Source organism: Episyrphus balteatus, chromosome 4, assembly GCF_945859705.1.
Source record: "Episyrphus balteatus chromosome 4, idEpiBalt1.1, whole genome shotgun sequence".
Taxonomy (NCBI): domain Eukaryota; kingdom Metazoa; phylum Arthropoda; class Insecta; order Diptera; family Syrphidae; genus Episyrphus; species Episyrphus balteatus.
Window position 1 is genome coordinate 47,543,341 of NC_079137.1, and position 14,483 is coordinate 47,557,823.

Consider the following 14,483-nt stretch of genomic DNA (forward strand, 5'->3'; position numbering starts at 1 on the left):
GGCTGATTTTGACAAATTTTTTTTTTACCAAGAATTTAAAAGAACATTATAAAAAATGCTTAACTTACAAAAGTCAAGTACATTCATTTCATACCAAATTAGTTCTGCTGTCCAGTTACCATACCTTTTCTTTTTTAATTTTTAAGAAGTTGTCAAATTTATGAAGCTAGGTTTTACAATTTCCTTGGAAACGGCTGTAACGAGTTTTTCTTAAAAATTTAAAATATGTTTTTTTTTTTTTTTTTTTTTTTTTATAATGAGCGCGCACTAAAGGGGTTTTGGGTACCCTTAATATGTATATATATACAGTACGAGCTTTAGGAAAAGAGGAAGGGATGTAAAAGGAGATACCGATGCACATTGGTTTTAAAGTTCTGAACATTAAAATGGGAGGGAAAAACAGAGGCGGGTAATGCATTCCACATTCTAGTAGTACGACTAAAGAAAGAATCTCTGTATTTGACGGTACGTCCGAAGTTGGGCTCAAGTGTAAACTGATGGGCATTCCTTGAAGTACGAGTATTACGGTTGAATTGTTTAAGGGGAGGAATGCAGCTAGCTATTTCATTAGAACATTTTTTAAAAAAGTACCTATAAAATAAGGACAGGCATGATACATTCCGGCGGTGCTCAAGAGGTGGGATTGTATCAGTAATGGACCTATCACCTATCATTTTAAAAGCTCTGTTTTGAATTCTATCCAAATAACTCAAGTGGGTCTTAGGAGCACCTGCCCAGATATGGGAATTATACTCGAGCTTTGGACGAATATATGCTTTATAGATTATAGCCAGATCAGAAGGGGTGAAATGTTAAATAGGGGTGAATAAGTTAAATATGTCGTTTGTTAAATTAATTTATGTTTTTGTTTGTCACGTATCTTTCATTATTAGCTAAACTGAATTTGTTCATAACTTGTGGTCTTATAAATTATTCTCATATAAGAGGATTTTGTCCTTTTTGGTTATTTAAATTTGAATATAAAAAATCAAAAATAACTTTTGAAATGAATTTAATTTTTTGATTTTGTAGATTAGGGTGGTCCTTTATACAAAATTAATGTAGACGTCCGCTCAATGGACTCCAAATAAATAAAAGAAAACCCTCTATTTTTTTTTAAACCAAATGTTTCTAGGAACATTTTTTTGAAACATTTCGGAGTCTCGAAACAAGTTTTAGTTTTCAGATATGAGTTCACAATGAACTCAAAATAAAATTACAAATTTTTTTTTTTTTTTCAGAATTTCGAAAAAATCCAAGGTCCTTGCCGAAAAATAAGGCATTTTTAAAAATTTCCTCCGAATTCATCAAGTGAACCATCAAAAGAAAGGTATTTTTAAGTTGTATTCGTACCTGAAAACCAAAAGTTTTTTGGAGATTTGGTTGCTGATTTATTTGCATCAAAAACATTTTTTTTTTTTTACATTCGGAGCAAAGCCTCGAAACAAGTTTTTGTGAAGTTTTTAGTGACTAATGTGTACTAATGTCGAAAAAATGCATTTTAAAAAATTTACCCCAAACTCATCGAATCAGACATTATATTTTATTTATATAGACAACATAGGTAATTTCTCTTGGGGATCTGGCATCTACGGTGACCATCCGTCCCGTTTTACCCGTGGCTATAACGTATTTCTACAGCTTGTCCCGGGTTTTTATTTAACAAACCCGGGAAGTGTAAGTGTCCCGTATATTGTAATTTGTCCCGTGATTGTCCCGTATTTGCAAATTCTCTGATTTTTCATTCAAAATTTTAAAAATTTTGTACGAAAAACAAATTAAAAGTTTTTCTAATTTTTTCGTATAAAAGCGTCAAACAAATTTTTCTGAGTCTCCCAAAGTAAAAAAAAGCTCTTTTGGAGCAAGAAAAATTACCTGCACCATTAAGTATGAGTGACAATCGATTGAAAACTCTACAATTATTCTGGCACAGGTAAGAATTTCGTTGGTTAAGCTACGTAATGTGCAAAGAAAAGTAAAATTTTCTTTAACGATTTCGTTGAGCTGGTATTATAATTTTCAATTCGCCTCTAGACTAGGCTTTAGTTTTTTAAAATTTGTTGTCAATTATTTAACTCCAGTTTATATTTGCCAGGTTGAAAATCTCCATCAGGGAAAGTTTTTTTTTTCGAATAAAGAACAGAAGAGTTAAGAACCCAGCTAAATTCCAAAAATTTCAAGGACATGTTAGAAATTTATTCAAAGATTATACAATTTTAAAATCATTTTAAATAAAATTAAAATGTTAAAAAATAACTCTCACGATTTTGATTAAAAAAATATTTTTTTAGAAGTGATTAACAGTACTTATTAAGGGCCAATTTATTGAGCCTCCATTAAATTTTGAAATTTATCGCTTTAGTTAACGGCCTTGTTAAACTATTGTCGCCTTTAAGTATACATCATTAAAAATTCATTTAATTCACTCTTCTTTAGTTAAAGTCCTTACTTTTAATGGAAACTTTAAATTTAAAACTCTGTTAAAAATATCCTAGGGATTTTTTATTTTTTTTTTGAAAAATAATCTGTCAAAAGCTACAATTTTGTCAAATCAAATAGATTTGAATTTGAAGAAAACTATGGCCCTTAAGTATTTTGCAGCTGAAAACGCCAGGCGAAAATGCACGACATTGACGATATACCAGTGGTAACCAAAGAATGCTACAACCTACAATTGAAGCCATGAGAAGAAGAAGGAGTTTAGTGAAATTTTTAATTTTTTCCAGCGATGTCAAATAACAACTTAAATTTAAGTGTTATCGGCATTCATCTCGTGTCATTAGTTTAGAAGTAAGCTTTAGATCTCTTCTTCTCATGGGTTCAATTGCAATGTTTTGAGATGCTAATATTATGCAGCATCTCAAACCTGATTAGTTTAGAAGTGGAGAATATAATGTAGAAGATCTAGTACTATATGTGTGGAGTAGACAAAAAATGCATTCATTTCTTTGAATTTTGTACTTATTTATGGTAGAAATGCATATGTGTATACCTTCAAAAAATTCTAGTTTGGACTTTTATTCATAATTGTGATGTATTTTTAATAATTCTTTAGATCATTTGACATTTTTCAATTAAAATAATAATCAAACAATAAATGAAATGACATTTGACACTAATGGAGAGTGAATAAATAGAAATTCTGTTTAATACCTCCATTTGCTCTAAAAATCCCTTAAAAGGTCGAATTTGGTGTTTTAACTAAAACGACTTTTAAATTTAATGCTCAATTAGTTAATGATGCGAAACTTCAAAAAAATCCTTAAAAGAGACTGAATTAAACGAAATTGGTTTTTAATTTTAAAATTCCCTTTTTTAATGGCGATTTAAGTCTAATTGAGAGTCAATAAATTGGACCTAAGTATAAAAACGCTTTTGTATACGACTTAAATGATTTCAACGAAAATGCTATCATAAAATTGTTTAAGAAATATTTATATCAAAATGAAGCACAAATTATGAAAACGCATTTTAAAAAATTTCAATTTTTATTTATTTTTATGTTTTTGAAGAATCAATATTTTCAAAACTATCCGAAAAATTTTGAATGTGTCCCAGGTTTTGCTTCTGGAAATTGGGTCAAAAAAGAGCTTTTATGTAATCATTGATTTTTGCTTTCAATTCTCTCTTTCATTTCACCTATCGATATTACTGATAATTAAAAAAAAAAAAAAACTTACGGTATGTTCAGCAACAGGTCACCAGCTAATCCACTGAAATGAAAAGAAAAAAAAAACAGTATTATAGCCTTTTAATCGCAAACTTATTTTGTTTCAAAAAAATTATTCAAAAAGTTCACCCAAAAACTTTACATTAATTCAAAACAAAAAGTCAATAAAAAATAAAATTTAAATACCTAAACGAAATAACCATGTACCATTGCCACTATAGGTACTTTATCATCAGCATCATCAACTTTACCACTCATCATAAGTTACACCATCAAATTTTACAAAAGACACCAGAGAAAAAGAGCCTTTTTTATTGCTCCCAATAATACACAACACAAAAGAATTATTATTATTCAAGGAATCTCGAATAAAATTTCCATTTTCAAGTATCGACTCTTCAAAAACATAAAAAAATATATCTTCACTTCAACATTCAACAACTTCAAAAACCAACAAAAACACAAAAAAAAATCAAAAGTGAATCGGCAATAATAATATATACAGGAACTGAGTAATGTGCAAAAATAAAAATGAAAGCAAATCAACAAAAGAAAAACGAAAATAAAAAAAAAAAAAAAAAAAAAACTCGAGAAAACAATCGAAAAGGCCCAAAAGTGGTAGATGTATAGTGTTTTGGCAATTGAGCCCTTCTTCACACTGACAGGAGGGAATCATAGTAAAAAAAAACTCACCCAAACCCACCCACACACAACACCATCAAAAAAAGGAACAATGCATAAAAGGACCAATAACTTTTCTCTCTCTCTTTAGGTTCGAAAAAAATGGCAAAACCAATTGAAAATTTCAAGTATTTTTAAACCAGCTTTTGAGAGCCATACAGAAATAATATTTTTTGGGTAAAAGAATGGATTTTTGGTTAGTAAATAGAGGCTATATACGTCTATATTATAAGAACCTAGGACCTAACCTTCTTGTTCTATGGCACAGGCAAGCCTTCAAAAGCAAAACCACTAAGGCTGACAGGATTCTTTTAGTTGTTTGTTTTTTATTCCATTATAGAAACCAAAATGTATTCTTTTCTTAAGTGGGAGTGAGAGTGAGTGGGAAGGACCAACTTAACGGTAAAAAATTCAGTTCAACTTTTTTTTTTCTGTTCCTTACTGTTGATCAGGTTGCGGTTATAGGACAACAAAAAAGACTACGACGATGGTCTACGACAACGACGATAAAGACATCCGTGACTATAGGTTTATAGGAGCATAAGGATGGTGTAGGGATAAAGAGGTTCTTCTTCTTGTGTCATGTTCATCCTTGTGCTTGTGCTATGGTGAAAAAGTAGGTCAGTCTTGAGGTAGTAGCTAAAGTTTATTTTTTATGAATTCTCTAAGTGGATTAGTATATCACTTAAAGTGGAACAACAGAATTGAAAACAGATAATGGTGGCATTTTATGATGAACACTAAAAAAAAAAAAACACCTGTTTTTGTGTCGTCGTCGTAGTCTCTCGGAGAGGTCATGGAACGTGCTTTTTTGGAAAGAAAAAAAAAATACCTTTTTTGCAGCAATTTGTCTGTAGAGTAATATCAATGAATGTTACCATCAATTGATTTAGATAGATGACCTCAATATCTGAGGAAGAAATTTCTATTTTTTTTGTCCTTTAGGTAAAATAAATCGATTTGATGGCGTTCTTGAGCTTGAAAGGAAAGTGATTTTTTTTTTAATAGTTACATTACTCTGAGTTTTGGAAGGAAACGATGAAGGCATTTATGATGAAAATTATGGCATAGTCCGGAGTAGAACCTTTTGTATTGATCAGATTGAGAACGCTATTTTTTAATGAATAAATGCCTGTCTTTTTAAAGTCATTGAAATTTGTTTTTGTATTTTTGTATTTTTGAATTTTTTATTTCTGTATTTTTATATTTTTGTATTTTTGTAATTTTTGTATTTTCAAATATTTGTATTTTGGTATTTTTGTAGTTTTGTATTTTTGTATTTTTGTATTTTTGTATTTTTGTATTTTTGTATTTTTGTATTTTTGTATTTTTGTATTTTTGTATTTTTGTATTTTTGTATTTTTGTATTTTTGTATTTTCGTATTTTCGTATTTTCGTATTTTTGTATTTTTGTATTTTTGTATTTTTGAATTTTTGTATTTTTGTATTTTTGTATTTCATATACCATATACCTACGCATTTTGTATTTTTTATTTATTACTCTTAGCTCAAATACGCATTTAAAAGCCAATTTTGATACAAATAAGTCCAGAATTTTAAATCTCTTTTAAAAAAAAAGTTGTTTCCTATAAAAAATTCGGATCCAATATTAACAAACCCTTCTTCAGAAGTCAATTTCAAAGGAAATTATTAACCTCAATTTCCCAACCTCAGATTTCATTTCTTGTTTTTAACTCTTTTTTGTATTTCCCAATAATCTCTTTTCCTTTGACTGCAGATAGTAATTCCAATTCAAATTAAAAATTCGTAAAAGCCTTTTTTTGATTTCTTTCCAAACCTTTTCTAGGAAGAAGAGTCAAAAACCAAGTACATACAAGTAGGTACCCTTGACCTATTCCTCTTTTTCTCAAAGTAAGCCATTTCCGCTCTTACATCTCAACTCAACTCGTCAAAGGCCTTCAACTTTGGCATTTAAAATGAAACATAACCAATCGATCAATAAGAGGTTATTTCTCTTTCTTGTATGTTATAAAAGTGCTTATATTTCTTCTTCATTTCTAATTTGAAAAAAAAAAGATGAGAGAAAAAAAAGAACTTTCTAAATTGCCAGTCAAAAGCAATCCATTTCTGCCTAAGTCCTCGCAGTCAGTCGTTTTATATCTCTATTCACTCCTTTTCTCTATATAATTCATTTCTCATGAACAAACGCCCCATCTATCCAACTCTGTGCGTAAGTATTTATATCTTCAAAAGCATTTCTGTAATTGAATTCCTAGGAAAAATTAAAAAAAAAAAGGACTAACCTCGAACCCCACTTTTTATAGAGGTACCTACTACACCATCGGATCACACAGACTCTTTTGCTGCTAACTTCTTTCGTTTTGTTTTATGTTATCTTGTGGTTTCAGCCACAAAGTTCTTCTCCAGCCCAATACTTTGCTATAAAGGATTCTTCGACTTTTTTTTTTTTTCGTTTTCTTCCTTTCGATATCCCTTTTATATCCTTGTGTGCATTCTCAATTTTCTTCTCTATCTTTTCTCTGAGCTCTGACAGACCCTCCTATTCTCTATCCTAGATGCCTATACTAGATTCAAACAAAAAAATTAAAAAAAAAAGTATAAACAATAAAAGAAAAAAAAATATATTAAAAGGATGTGCAAGGATTCAACTTTTTTGTATTTCTTTTTTATTTTTCATACGAATCGAAGAATTCATCTCGCTGTTTTTGCATTCAACGAGTGATAATGATTTTGCAGTTTAGAGAGAAATGCAAACTTAAATTTAATTATGCTGCCAGAGAGAGAGATGAGCATAAGGAAAGATTCAACAGAAATTAAAGGAAAAAAAAAAAACTACAAACAAACAGAGTTCCAGGATATTTTAATTATTTTTCACTATTTTAAGTTTTTGTTTTGGCTTTTTTTTTGTTATTTTTAATTTCTATTTCCCAGAGACTCTTCCTGGTTTTTTGTTTTGGTTGATTTTTTTTTTTTTTTTTTTGAAACTAAGTCGGTCCGTCGTCGTCATCATCATCCTTGTTCGAGGTTCGAGAACGACGACGACGACGTCATCGCATACAATGTGCGGTCAGAGTGCGGATAAACTTTTCGAATTGCATTTGCATAAATCTGGCTGGCGAAGTAAGAAAATTGCTTTGTATGCAACTTAAATGATGAAAAACCCCGAAGAATCAAGAGGGAATCCTTTTTTACCTACCTTCTTCTTCTTTTTCGCCTTCTTTTCGTCCTTTTTATTCAAAGAGACGACGACTACAGCAGCAGCAGCAAAAACTATCATTATCCGTTTAAGATATAAGTTAAGTATAAAGTTGTGGTTTGGAAGTATTGAAAATGAGACAAAAAAGCAGAAGCAGAAGAAGCCCCTATCAAGCAAAAAAGGACGAAGGACTTTTGAGTTGGAATACAAATACAAAAAAAAAAAAAAAAAACCTAAAGAGAGAAAGTTTCGATTGTAAAGAAGTGCGATCGAAACCAGATTCAATAATTCAACTCATTGCTGCGGGGCCATCTACTAAAGTGATAGTGAAGCTCTCCACTCTATCGGGTTTGGCGGTGTTTCTAAAGTGGAAAGTGGGTATCGGTGTGGTAGCGGCGGCTGTTTGATGGTTTTGATTCTGATACTCCTTCATCCTCAAGTTGGTCTTTCCGAATGATTTAAACTTCCTTTGAACGTGTAAAATGTTTTAAGTTTTTCTTCCAGCCATTCTATATACCTCAGCTGTGTCTACATCTCTCTTTTTTTTTCTTTAACGTTGGGAAGACCAAAGGAATAAGATTGAAAAACTTGGAAGAAACTGGGTGTTCATTTGATGGTGGTAGATATTTAATTAAAGCGGTCTTCCAAGGAGATGGATATATAACCAACTTGTAGCCTCGTTTCTTCTCGTTCGATGAGAAGGTCTTGATATGATGGATAGAGTTTATAAGTTTTCAAGATTTAAAGAAAATGCTTCGTGCCGTGAATGAATTTAATTAGTATCGAGAAGAAGAAATAATTTTTTGACTTTTAAGAGTAAAAGTTAAACAAAAATGCATTAAGAAAAATTTGATCTGAGAAAAACTTACGAAGAATATTTTAAATATTTTAAATATAGCTATTTTTGAAGCAATGAAACTCAATGGATTTAACAAAAAAAAACCATGGTCAGACTGTAATGACTTTACTTGAAAAGGTTATTTTTCTCAAAAACAATTTTGACTTAAAGAATACTATGTCAAATAATGTTTAAAAAACAATAGAACCATAATCAACAATACCTGCCAAAGACCCGTTTACTTGATTTCTGACTTTTTCATAAATAAAATTTTGATACAGTAATTTATTAAAATTTCTAAATTTTCAAAACTCTCTGTCTCGTGTTTGGATTTAAAAAAAATCATTTTTTTTTTGAAAAATCAATTTTTTAAAAACGGGCTTACAATTTTTTTTTTTTGAAACTTTGTTTATAAATTTTTCGAATATTAATTTCTTCAGAATATCACATCAGTTAAACTTTTAACTAATTAAAAAAAAATTTGTTTTATTTTGGAAAAATATACAAAAATTTAGTTTATTAAAATCGTTTGTCTATAGAATGTTGTAACAGGATTTTGAGTAAAGTATAATTATTATTATTAATCAGTAATAAAATAACCTCAGGAAATAAAAGACCAATTAATAATTTCAAACAATGTAATAAGTCGGTAGGCAAGAAACTGATATTTACGATAAACGCTAGGTCAACCAAAAAAGTTTATCATGGCTACAAATAGGTCGTTTCAAAAAGGAAAAATGGTAAAAAAAAGCGTTAGAAAGGTCTTGGCGTCTTTATTTTAAAATAGTTAAAAGAACGAAAATGGGATGAAAATTTCGCATTACCTATACTTCTTTAATTTTTTTTTTATTTTGAATGACGTATAATTTTCAAAACTCAAAAAATGTTTCATCAACTTTTTTTTATAGAAAATTAGGTAGTTTTTTCTAAGAAATCAGTAAGTGGGTTTACTTGAAATATTAATACCAATATTTTGCTTTAAAAAAAATCAAGCTTACTTGAAACATAAAACGTAGATTTTCATAAAATTTTATAAGAACTCCGACTATTTTTTAAGGAAAAATTGACATTTTCCTCAATATCTATATAGGGTAACGTACCCAGTGACCGACACCCTTAAGGAATAATTTGTGATTGAAAATTCATAACTTTCCCTACACTGCTTCAATTTTAATTATTTAAATGGTTAATTAAACTATAAGAAATGGTTTTTAAGTAAAATGAAAGCATAAATGAGGCGCTCGGCGCCAAAACGGCCTAACCCACAAAATTTCGTTTTGAGAAAAAACGAGTTTAAAGAAAATCATATTTTCAGGGTTTCTTTTTTGTTGGCTTGTAAAAGTTATAAAAAAAATATTATTCAATACTTAGTTTGTAATTGTTTTTAGTTAGGAGTGTTGGCTATACTTTTGGGCTAAGGTCTGATATTTTTTTTATTCCGAAACTACATTTGCTATAAATGATTTAGGCAATTTTGTCGCCGAAGCCAAAATGGCGTCCACTAGAGTGACAAAAGTTTTTGGCTCTAATTTTAACTCTATTTAATGTAATTTAATGGGGATGTATTTTTATATTATAAATTGTTTTATTGCCGTTCGATCTGTGTACTCAGTTTGATTTTTTTGAAAATGTGGGTTAGGCCGTTTTAGTTCTGAGCTCCTCAATAATTCAGTAATTCCTTAAAAATATCAAAATTAAAAATGTAATACCTTACCGGTTTTTTAGTTACCGACACCATATTTTCAGTAGTGGACACCAGATTTTTTTAGTTATGGACACCCATAGCTAAGCTGCATTTATATCTTGGTTTTATCGCCGGTGTGTAAGATGTCCGTTTTTGAATTAGAACCGAACAACAAGACGGTTTTACTACTGACATTCTCTCGTTGTACGTTTTTAGTTCAAGAAGGAACATCGTACACCGGCGATAAAACTGAGAGTGCTTTTGCTTCTGTTTTGGCCTTTTTAAATAATAGCCTGAAATGTCGACGCCGACGAACACTCAAGTACTTGAAAATAACGTTTAAAACTAGCTTACAGTTCAACGCATAACAAAACTTAATTTTCAATACCTGGGGTCGAATCACGGTAAAAGAAAAAGTTAGGTACACATAGCGTTCACACGTTAACAACCGTGTGCCGGGATTCGACCCCTGTTCTCTGTTCTACTTTAGGTGGGCTATTCTGGTTCTGTAAAAAGTTTGATGAAAATATTTTTTATCGATTCTGATTCAGTGGAAACATGGAAATTAAAGTCAAAATTCTATAACATGAAAAATATTTTCTGTGTAAAGAACAATACGTACCTGCCATGATAACAAAAAAAAAAGGAGCTCGATCCCACATAAAAAGATTATCAGTCGAGCAATACAAACAAACCGTTGAACTACGTACCTACATATATCAAGACACAAACTTTCAAACTTTGATGGAAAAAGGAAATACATCCTTTTTTTAACAAGAAAATTAAAAGTTGCCATAGAATACGTCAAAAATTAATTATATTTTTATGATCATACGTTAACGTTTTGACTATTGCCGTATCTATTTACCTAATCAGTAGAAAAATGTAGGGATAGGTAGCTTAAAAGCAAAAATGGAATGATAAAATGAAAAGTCGAATGAAAACTCCGATGGTGAAAATTTTATCATTTCATTTTTTCACAGAACCAGAATAAGGACCCAGACAGAACGTTACATGCCTTAAAATTAAAAAGAAAGATTTAGGAACACAAAGAAGATTTGACCTCAAACTTGAAGGTGGAAGATTAGAATCTAGTAGGTATGTATGAACTTAAGGGTAATAAAAATAGGCAAACAAGGGCTAAGTTTTTAGCGTGTGCATAAAAAGGATTGTCAAACAATACACACACCTTGCATAAATCGAATGAACCGTTTTCATATTCCTTTCACACTTTTTTAAAGTAATTTTACACAATCAAAAGGAAACCCACTTTATAAACTTATTTAAAAGCTCTACGCGATGCTTTGAATCTTTGGTTTTTTTTTTACACGGTGAACTGTAAACTAGGCCTTAGGAGCAAACAAAAAGTGGTTTGAAAATAATGGCAGAAAAAGAACAGTGACCATAACTAATTTCATCAAACGTGTCTAATTGCGCCAGTTATGGACACCAGTGTCGGTCACTGAATTTCGTTGAACATTATAATCTAATTATGAACACCCCACGTAAAATTATATTATGTTATTATTTTTGTAATAACTTAAATTGAAATAGATCTACAAAGAAATTCTCTAACAAAATATTCAATTTTAATTTTTGTACAATATACAGATATATTGTTTAAACAATGATTTGTACTTACGCCTTTCTTAAGAATTTCTCAAGTTTCATGCACTTCACAGAGGTTTAAAACTTGCCCCTTTTATTACAACAAAACCAATCACTACCAACTATGAAGTAAAGTGTCTTCTGATGGAATATACATGTCTGAACGCGTTAAAAATAGTTTCCGTACGCTATACCCTAACAAAACCTTAAGAAAACGGAAAAACTGTGCCAGGTGTCGGTAACTGGCAAGGGTGTCGGTCACTGGGTAGTTTACCCTATTTTTGTTTCTATAAGAGTTGCACTTTGCCAGAAATCATTAATAAACTCTTGTTATTTGTTTAAAGGCTTTCCTATCTATCACGAATTTTTATCTGTATAATTTGTTGGCGTTATCTTAACTAAATACACAAATAAATATAATTTAATCGACAGTTCGTCGCCCGAGAGTTGTTTTGTCGTAAACGCCAAAATGCACTTTTTTAAACTGGATATGTAGTAATAGGTTTTAGAACGTTCTCTTTTCATTTCTGTTATCAGATTTGTCCTATCGTTTACCGTTACTGAGATAATTAGTGTGCATTTTGTCGTATATCCACAAAATAAGCATCGGATTAGCGTTGGTTTGTCGTAAGCGCCAACTTTTGGCGTTTACGACAAAAATTCTATGTATCTTTCAGCTTTTTTTTCTTCAGTATTGGTTTATCGTACGTCGTACAAAACAGATACGGTAGAAAATTTCGAACTTGTTTTGTCTTACATGTATGTAGGTATATGACCCAAATAGAATATAAACAAATATAATAAACCTACTAGAAAAGTATTTATTGAAAATAAGGACTTCATGTGCTATAAGGACAACGAATTTAAAAACTAAGGGCTGCATTAAGCTTTGCGCTACTTGAGGTTTTGCACTATTCCTAGAGGTGCAAGGAAGAAAAAACTGCATCTGAGAGACATCTCAAATGTTGTATTTAATTTTGTCATGGTTCTTGTCGTTTGTTCCTGCCGCTAGATACTTGAACTCATCCTCGATCGCAAGTATCGCTTATAAATATGTACACTTGTTGATCTTCTATTGAACACAACATCAAGAAGTCGACCGTCGGTCACGGGCGCTGCTTCGTTCAAGCGCGTTGTCTTGAGCGAAATGAAAAAAGGTCGCAGTTTTATTGTTTTATTGTTGTACACTTATTGATCTTGTCACTTCGTTCGCGCGCGCTGTCTTCAACGAAGTAAAGTGTAAAAAAGGTTGCTGTTTTATTGCTGTATACTTATTGATCTTGTATCGAACACACAAGATCAACAAGTCGACTGTAGTCGTGGGTGCCGAGCCCGTGGCGCCTCTTCGTTCACGCGCGTTGTGGTGAACGAAGCGAAAAAGGGTTGCTGTGAGTTTTGTTATTGCACCCGCTCGCAAAAAACACCTGCTGGTCGAAAATTATTTTTATAAGGCGCCATTGTTCTTCGCTAAATTTGCGTTATTGTTTTGCAAATTGATGTTACTGATTATACTTTAAAACTATTTTATAAAGCGAGCGGTAGAAAAGTGGAATATAAAAGCTCATCAATATTTAAAACATATAAAAAGTCTACCATAGCAACTCCTGTAAATTTGTTCAGCCAATGTCTTCAAATTACTAAAAAATCTAACTCGATAACTAAGGATAAGATTATTGATATTAAAAGCCTTTTCATATTTATGCCTAAATCAGACCAAGAATATTATGAAGCGTTATTCAAATCAAAAAATTAGAATAAATTCTTTAGTTTGATATTTATTTAATTTACTTTTATTTATGACCATTACATATATTAATTTATTAATTTAACCAAACTTGGTTTATTTTTATTTTATTTCTTTCATATTTCATAGCCATAGGATGACTTTTATTTTTTGTTAAGACATTTTTTTAATTTTTTTTATGTTTATGGGCATATTTTTTTGGTTTTTCTTTATTTTTAATCTATTTATTTTAATAATTGAGCCTCTAAGTCAAACCAATACTAGTTCTATGTAATAAGAAACTATTTTTTAAATGTTTAATTAATAAATAAAAACGAACTGTGAAAATTTTTTTATTTATTTTTTAGTATTGGAATATCGTACGTGCGCCTACTTTGTCGTACGTGTATGGGATGGAAAAAAAGTTGATTTTGGTGGCGTTTACGACAAACTGATTTTGGATAAAAACCTTGATAATTTGAAAACTAAAATAGATGTGACAATTTTGACAACATAAATATGAAGAAGATATCGCACAAAATATTCTATTAAAAATTGAAAAAAATCTATCGGCCAGTTTTTTTTTTATAAAAGCTCAAACCTTAAAATGCGATTTCCCAAAATTCCAAAATTGGCGTATACGACAAAACAATTCTCAGGCGACGAGTTTATGTTTTACACATTGTATCAGCAGGCCCATTAGCTCAGTTGGTTAGAGCGTCGTGCTAATAACGCGAAGGTCGTGGGTTCGATCCCCCCATGGGCCAAGTATTTTTTATTTTTTAAATATTCAGAAAGAAATATAGAAAAACTCATAATAGTTTAGTGATTTGGTTATTTTTAATTAATTAATTTTGAAACTAAATAAATTATTCGAAATTTTTTTATTTAAAAATTTATTTTTTAAAAACTGTTCATTAGAAGGGTTTGAACGAATAGAATAATATTTTATATTCTTAAAAATGTATCACATGTTATTTTGGGTAGATAGGTAATGTCGTTGTATTAAAATATATTTTTTTTTTTTGTCTAAAGAAAATTTTCCCTCCTGATCGCATTATAGCGATAATTATCATTAATTTTATAAGAAATTTAAGAAAA

At 30.4% G+C, this 14,483-nt stretch overlaps 1 non-coding gene across 1 annotated transcript; it reads left to right on the forward strand.

The window, feature by feature from the left end:
* The first annotated feature begins 14,075 nt into the window (after positions 1-14,075).
* On the forward strand, positions 14,076-14,149 carry Trnai-aau (transfer RNA isoleucine (anticodon AAU)). Its single transcript has one exon. It is a non-coding gene; the product is annotated as a tRNA-Ile (tRNA).
* Positions 14,150-14,483: the final 334 nt, after the last annotated feature.